This window comes from Gavialis gangeticus, unplaced genomic scaffold (assembly GCF_001723915.1).
Source record: "Gavialis gangeticus isolate Ggan-Ray unplaced genomic scaffold, GavGan_comp1, whole genome shotgun sequence".
Lineage (NCBI taxonomy): Eukaryota > Metazoa > Chordata > Crocodylia > Gavialidae > Gavialis > Gavialis gangeticus.
This window is the reverse complement of record NW_017729029.1, coordinates 80661882-80670190: the sequence shown is the minus strand read 5'-3', so window position 1 is coordinate 80670190 and position 8309 is coordinate 80661882. Positions and strand designations below refer to the sequence as shown.

Below are 8309 nucleotides of genomic sequence, written 5' to 3'. Positions count from 1 at the left end.
TAGCCCTGGGATCACATCTATCCCTGGTATAAAAGCTGGGAGTTGCACCAAAAATGAATTTGGCTCACATATTGTAGCTGGAAACACTGAAAATTTGATGCAGTATACATGTCCCAGAGATAATTACTGACAGGCTTTCAGAACTACTGGTTTTAAGGGGTGATTAGAAATAAGGGAAATTCAACATTTGAATTCAAAGGATAAAGGGCAGCAGGGAAGGAGACTTGGTAAGAATAAAGACTATGCTGAAATGCAAGCTTGCCTGTAAGAATAAACATTAAGAATACTGAAATTCTGGATGTTGCATAAGAAAGTAGAACCTAAAAGCTTTCTTATGGCTTGCATGAAATAAAGCTTTCATGTTTACCAACTGCCTGAAATATTTATTCAAAGGCAGAAATCAAAAGCATGAATGCTGTTTGCCAGTAGAAGCAAGAAAGCAAAATCATGCAGAACAAGGGGAAAGTCTGTTATGTTAAGGTGCTGCCTTATCTATGTTAAGGTACTGTCTTATTAATAACCATAACAGTTTTTCATGTTCTTAGTTCTCTTGTGTTTATATTCATGTTCATCTCAGGCAGTGGAAATGAATATAGCTCATAGTCCTCTCCCTTTCTGTTTATCATGTTGTAAGGGCAGGTGAAAAAAATGGAAACATTCAGATTTTAAAATTTTTCTTAATGGGAGCTCACAAAATGCCAATATGTCTCTTTTTTTCTTTGTGTTAGTCATCCCTCTAGGGATCCCTATCTCCAGAACATCCCCATACCTTCCCCACACCTATCTTGAGTGGAGCCAGAAAATGCTTTAGAGTGTTTATGCCTGTGGATCTGTAATATTTTACTTTTTCTTCCAGAGGAGTGACTGAAGGAGGCTGGTAAGGAGGGAAAGTGGAAAGTACGTGTTTTTTATATGTTCTAGAGACAACATCTTTCTCCTTTACCCACCTTATTTTATAAAATATTTCTTTTCTATTCTTTTTCACCAATAACCTGCATGTTTTAGAAATTCTAGTTGCAATAAGGTAATGGTGTATAACTGTATTTTTAAAAATAAATTTACTTTGTTGCTCCGTTTCCTTTGCTCTTTTATTCCTGTGCAATTGGAATAGTGAAATGACAGAAATAGAGACAGTACTCAATTCTAAAATTAGTCTTAGTTACTGAGAACTGTAAACAAAACTTCACAGATTATTAGGATGTCAGGTCATAAATATTAATGATCTTCAAGGCCTTTAGTTCAGAACACTTCTGTTCAGAATGCATGAACTAGCACTGTTGGGAGGGTTTTGGAAAAACTATAATATCTTACCACTAAAACATTATACTATATTGATTTATTGACCTATAATGATATATAGGTAAATTTATTCTTTCACTGACAAGTTGTAGTAAATTGACACATCCTTCTGTACAATAAAGTGAGCAAACACAGTCATAGGAAGACAAATGTTCTTTTAGTGTCTATAAATTATCACTAGCCTCAAGTACATTATGAAGGAAGGGACTGACTAAAGCTCAGTTAAAACACTGCATAAATCATATTATTGCCCTTGGGCGAAATCTCTGCAACCATTGCTGTTTAAGGCATTTGTGTTTTTCCATCTTCCTTAAGATCCTTATGATCTTATATAAAACTGCAAGGTTATATTTATAACATTTCCTTTCTTAGTACAGTAATGGCCAGGAAACTGTTTACACATTGAGAATTATTTATATAGGGAAATTAACAGGTTTAGGAAAAACACTTTAAAATTGTTTAGTTGAGTAAATACTGTCATAATTTTAAAGGCATCTTATTGTAAGGTTTTAGGGTGTCTGTGTCTGTCACAATAGACAGATGAGAAAGAAGAAATATTGCCTGGAGGGATGTCTTCCTCTCACTGGGGAGATGCACATTCAGTTAAAGAAATTGCAGTTGGAAAAAGACCTTGGTAAATAGCTACTTGCATGCTCTGTATGTGAAGAATTTTATTTTTAACTGCATTGTCCATTCTAATTTTAGACGACCTATTACCTAAGTAGTGCTCTACTACTTCGTTTAGAGAAATGAGAGGACAGAATCAAAGCAATACAGTCCTCACATGAGTTCTGTACTCAGTCACTCTATTCTGGCTGTTGTATCAGAACAACTCTTCCAAATGCAGGATTTAAGTTAAGATATCATCTGTGGTGACCCATTACTGCACATTGTATTGTGGGACTTACCATAACCGAACCTCATGGAAAGGTCTATCACTAACCTGCCTAGCAACCACAGCAAAAGAGCATTGGGTATTTTCAGGAGTGCACACTCAGCTAAATAGGTTAAATGGTGCCTGGTATAACACTTGAATCAGAAATCTCTATGGGAGTTTTCACCACTATATTTAACATTAACTACTTTGTCCTCAAATTTAGGATATTTTGCCTAATGGCCTGCTACTGATCAATGTAATTGTTGCATTGTGTTCATAATATTACTAGAAACTACCTAATGCTGTACAGCTTTCAAAGCAGCATACACAAATTATTGAAGATGTTTTTATTAGTTTTATTTATAGCTATTGGAAAGACTTTTCTCCTTTTAAAGCAAGCTATCATAGGAATAAAGATGGAATAGGACCACCTCATAAAGAGCCTGGGTGGACACCAAGTAATAGATATTAAGTCCAAAAGGGTCTACAAGAATATCTGTTCCACCCCTGGTACAATACAAGCTCTACTGAACAAGCCTAAAGTTTGATGTAGTGTTTGGGAGTAATTATGTGCAATGGGGCTGTAGCTCTATAGTGGGGTGGTGGGCTGCCACCTAGTGTGCTGCTCAAGAATTTCCTTGGGGTTGGGGAGGGATGGTTGCATTTCTGCTCCCCAGTCTCCTGCATGGGCAGAAGGCTGTTAATGAGAAGGCTTACCCCTCATTATCGGAGTGCGGAGCCATTGAGCCTCTGTCATGGGCCTCCTGAAGACTTTCTAATGCAGGGGGGTGGTGGGGGGGAATGGGGCAGAGGGGAGGGACTCTGCATGTATGCTGCATGGAGCTGTCTGCTACACAGCTGCATGCCAGAATTCTCTACAGCAATGGTCTTTCGCCTTTTTTTTTCATTTGTGGACCCTTTTGGAAATTTTGAATGGAGATCGAGACCCGCTTTGAATTGTAAGTGTGGGTATTCACATACTTTTGATTGATCATAGTCATCTTTCATGGACCCCTTAGATATAGTCTGCTTATCTCCAGGGGTCCATGGACCACAGGTTGAAAACCACTGATCTACAGCCTAACTGCTAAGGGCAATTCTTTATGGGGGTGGGGAGGGGAAAGGCATAATGATGGGTCCATCACTGCTCTCCTGCTGGCTGTGAATCTAGCCTAAAAAACTGGAAACACAAATAATTACAATTAACTTTTTTATTTTTTTTAGTTGGCCAAAGCTTTTCCATTGGTTCAGCTATACATCCAAAGGCATATTTATATCCTATTTTATAAGGAGATAACTCGAGATACGGACAAAAAGCATTTTATATTACAAAGGTATAAATATCCTCATATAAATAAGAGAGGCATCTTAATAAAAGATGGTATCCTCTTGGTGTTGTTTTTCTGTTGTAGAGCTAAGATTACAGTCTAATTAGCAATCTGCTTCAGATGTTTGTAGCTGAGGACAGTGAGCGGAGAGAAACAGAAACTATTAAAAATGTACCTAAGTATTCTGTTTTGTAGAAGAAAAAAATGAGTAAATAATAGAACTGTTCTTTTTTGTCTTTTTCCTTGAGTTGAATATAGAATGAGCTCTAGTCTTTCTGCCTTACTGGTTGTGACTCTTTTTTGTTGGAGAAGCCCTGTTTCTATATGCTTCACTGTTAACATGTGCAGACACTGTTTTTGGTGGTGGCTGTAATTTCAAAAAATTGTGAAGCGGGGCCCCTATTTGAACAGATACATTCAAGGAAATGACGCTGGTAGGATCGTTGCAAGAAGCTGAAATAATAATGTAGCACAGGCTTAACATAACAAACACCCTGTCACTGCTATTGATAACTACAGTCAAAGGTTGAAAGGACCATTTTAAATTCACACTATGCGTGCTGAAGTGAAAAGAAAAATGAAGCAAAATATTGTTGACTTGATGAGGATGTAATATCTTTTGTACATGTTTGAACCTTTTGTTATATCTACAGACTTAATATTCTAATGATTTTTCTCTTTGTTCATATATATGAGGATGCATATGAAATTTTTCGAAGTTGGCTGCCTTTCCATGTAAAAAATAAAGTGTTCTGAATGAGTAGAGGCTTAATTTAAAAATGAAAAACAAACTGTTTTGTGGAGTAATGGATCAGATTTATTTTTAAAACTAGCTTTATGTCCTGAATGAGAAGTGGCAGAAATGGATTCTTGTTCATGCAACACGTTGGATGATCCGAGAAAAGCAAATGAAAGCACCTTGGGACCCAGATCATATATCCCCAGTATTGGAAATATCAGCAACATGTAATTTAACATGACTTTGAGTCTTTGTTTTTTCAGGCAAGCATGAACTAAAATAAGCATAGGGAAAGGAAATAAACACTGGTTCTAATGAAATTCTATAGTAAAAACATAACTATAAAAGGGATAAGCTCTTATCTGCTTTTGCTTACTCAGAACATAAAACTTGGCTTGTGACATCTAAAATATTGTGAAATGTGTTTTGAATAGAATGGCATATCCACAAACATCTCAGAATTAAGACTTAGTGTACTTGCTGCAGAACTTGCCGATCACACCAATATTAAAAACTAATGATTCAACATGTATTTAAAGTGCTGCTGTACTGAAAACACACAGACTTTATTTTTTTTTAAAATAGGAAGGCAAATTTATTTGCTTGTACTCATTTTCAAACATGCAGCTTTGCATGGTCCACAGCATTAACTGGGGAACTACTTTCACATTTCTGTGAGCTCAGAGTAGTTATGCTTTGCAAAAAATGTAAGAGATTTGAAATTATTGATGCGTGAGTTCGTACTCCCATTATTATGCTTCTTTGGAAAACAAAGAAGGTTTTACATGGATCTGGAAATCAAAGTTATAATAAAATGCAAATACTGGAGAAAAGACTATAACACTTGAAGTGAGAAATGGGAGAAGAATTAATATAATTGCTGTTGTTGTTTTACTATCAATCTCCCTGAGGAAGATGTATGTATTTATTTACTGAACGTTGTAACACTGAGGGTTGTATTGTGTGAGATTTTGCTACTTTGTTTTCTAGTAGAATTAGAACTCAGGGAATTTTAACCTTGACTCTGAGATGCTTAAGTTTTTTAGCTCTGGGACATTTAGTCACATTTGTCCAAACCACAAAAGCCAGTATGCTGAATTGTCTAAGGTGGCCATTAGGAAATTTTAGGAAAGCGTGGCTTAAGTCCTGGATAGGAGAAAGATTTAGGAGCCTACTTTTGATTTCTGTGATAGACAGTTGTCACTTCCCCTCCTGGAGCAAGTTGCTTAAAGCTTATTCTTTCAAAGACCAAGGAAAAAGAAGAGGTAGTGTTACTTCTCTTACAAACAAGAGTTTAGTGGTTAGGTGGGGCATATATGTTCAAAATACTTCCTCTTCCTGAAGTGATCTGAACCCACATTATCCACTTCCCAGGAGAGTGCACTTAAAACTAGGATCTGTTTTAGAGCCATGGATGTTGGGATCCCCTCTTAATCTTCCTTTTTAAAGCTCTTCTGCTTCATATGAAATATGTAGATGTTCATTAAAGTAGGGACTAGACCTTGTTGTGTCCCAGGTGAGTGTCCTAACCATATTTTTTATTCAAATTCACTAAATTATACTCTTTGGCTTGATATGTTGATAGTGGGCATGTCTACATGTTCATTAATGTGCAGTAGTTACTTTACATTTATTTTAGTACTTGCTAAATGAAGTATTACCTAAATGTGCAGTAACTAGAGTTACTGCACAGTAGCACCAGTGCATGCATTTTTAGTGATGCTTACTGAGCAGTAGCCTAATACCACTGCACAGTAGTGTATTAGCATGTTTTTTGCCCGGCACACTACTGAGCAGTGTTATTAGGCTACTGCGTGTTAAGCGTCTCATATAGATGCACCCACTGAGCAATACAATCCAACACCAGATGAGGAACAAGGAAAAAAAAAGTTTAAAGCCTCTCCTTCTGACCTCTGACTGCTGCCTTCTTACCTCCTGTTGACATTTATTGGGGCTAAACTTCTCATCACAATTCTGTACGTAGTCATTACTGGGAATATTTCTGTACTGTTTTTGCTTTCTACTTTAATGACTTTTGTGTGTGGGGATGGTGGTTGTGGGGGCATTTACTCCAAAATCTGGCTTATATGGTCTGCCTTAGCACTATGTGGGACATCATTCCTGCATCTTTAGAATTGATGTTATTGTCTCTTACACATAAGGAACAGAGCAGAGCTCATATTTCCTTTAACACCCTTCCTTCTTTTCACCCCCCTCCAACCTTTTAAAAGATAAACACCTGTAATACACCTGTGTGCCTGTAGGTTGTATTATATATGGGAAACAAACATAGAGCCTTCACTCCTCTCCCCAGAGACTTGACAGTCAGTGAGTTAGATGAAGAATGGCTTCAATAGGAATCCTGACTTCATTCCCTGAGGGATGGATGCCTGAACATTTATTAAATGTCTGTCCTCAATTGCCCATTTTTATACCTTTTAAAAAAAGTCCCAAAACACCCCATATCAAACTCCATCCTTCTGAAACCTGTATCATTAGAACATGAAGGTTACATACTTAGTCTCAAGGTTGTGCACTTCTAAGAACAGAACGTCCTAAAATTAGGGATTTGCTTACAACCTCACCAATAATTCTACTTTCGCAAGGCTGAATAATAATGCATTATTTATAAGATGATAAACTATTTCTCAAGGAAGAGAATAACATATAAAGTTTGTTTCCATATTCATTTGACCACTAGAGCTTTACCAATAGGAATATTTTTGAAAAGCAACTGCTAAGTTTCAGTGATAAATTGTGTCTTTTAAAAAAATCCCAAGTATCTTGTTGTTCACTGTCGATACTTTATTCAGCCAATAAGAACAAAAATGCCAGTTAACTGACTTGGGCACAGAACTTGAATTTTTAATATTTTTGGATAACATGCACACCAAGAACTAACACAGGGAAAAACAGAGGAATAATATCTAAAGTATTTGGATATTGATAATAAATTATTATAATTTTACAAGTTATGAACAGTTTTAATTTAGTCTCAATTATCAATTAGTTGCTGAGATCCAGCAAGAATTCAAAGGCAAATAAGCTTTTACTTGTTAACAAAACATTTCAAAATGCTTCCTTATTTATTTTTCAGGACTAAAAGAAAGAAGGTCTTTTACTACAGTTATCTAATGCATAAACCATGAACCTTGATGTTTGCTCTACAACTGTTGCCTTTGAGTGTTAATCCATAACCCTCAATGAAGCTCATCATCTTAAGGACAGAGTTCACAACAAAATTGAAAAAGCAGTCACCAGAAATTCTTCAAACGGTATACACTAAGCAGAATTAAAAATTAAAGAGTTTGGTTAAAAGTTTGCTTTAGGAATTTTGACTAAAGTTTAACTAAAGCAATTGTTCTTTATACCTCACGTTTAAAAAAACTAAGCAGACTAAACAGCAAGGAGCATCTTTCCTGGATCATCCCAGCCACAACATTTCAAACCTACTAAAAAACTCAGGTATGTAAGATTTCCTAAAAATAAATAAAGTTCCTCACTTCGAGGACTCAGGTGCATCTCTCTCTGCTTTCTATTCAGTAGAGCTCTGTGAATCCTTCCCCCCACCTCCTTCATGTATTTAACATGGATCATTATTTGTTCTGCTTGTAAGGAATTTATCTTCGTGTCATCCTTCTGTCATCAGGCTTGCACAATGGAGCCCTTGAGTTGTCTCTGTAATGGGATTGAAACAATCAATTCAGGACAGTAGAGGTTGTATGACAAAACAATACGAGATTGTGATTTTTTTTCTTCTTTCTTGTTCTGGTATTAGGGAGTGTAGCGATCATTAGACTTAATAAATCCAGGCATAAAACCTAAAAAAATCAATTTTTATTTGTGGAGCAGTAGATACAACTCTGCACACCATGGGTGCATCCACACATGTAGGCATGTGTGTTGGCCTCAGCTGTATAAAAAGCTGCCCTAGCAAGCAGCTCAGAGCTACTTGCTTTCAGGTATTTCTCGGAGGAAGTTGGCCATGCTCCTTCCTGTCCCAGGCTGCTGCTGACTTGCTCTCAGGAGCTTATGGGGGAAGTTTGCCATGCCCCTTCCTGCCTCA

General features: G+C 36.7%; 1 long non-coding RNA gene across 1 annotated transcript; it reads left to right on the top strand.

The window, feature by feature from the left end:
* Positions 1 to 744: 744 nt before the first annotated feature.
* LOC109300909 lies at positions 745 to 7964 on the top strand. Its single transcript, XR_002098367.1, has 3 exons — positions 745 to 877; positions 7341 to 7708; positions 7893 to 7964. It is a non-coding gene; the product is annotated as an uncharacterized LOC109300909 (long non-coding RNA).
* The last annotated feature ends 345 nt before the right edge of the window (positions 7965 to 8309 follow it).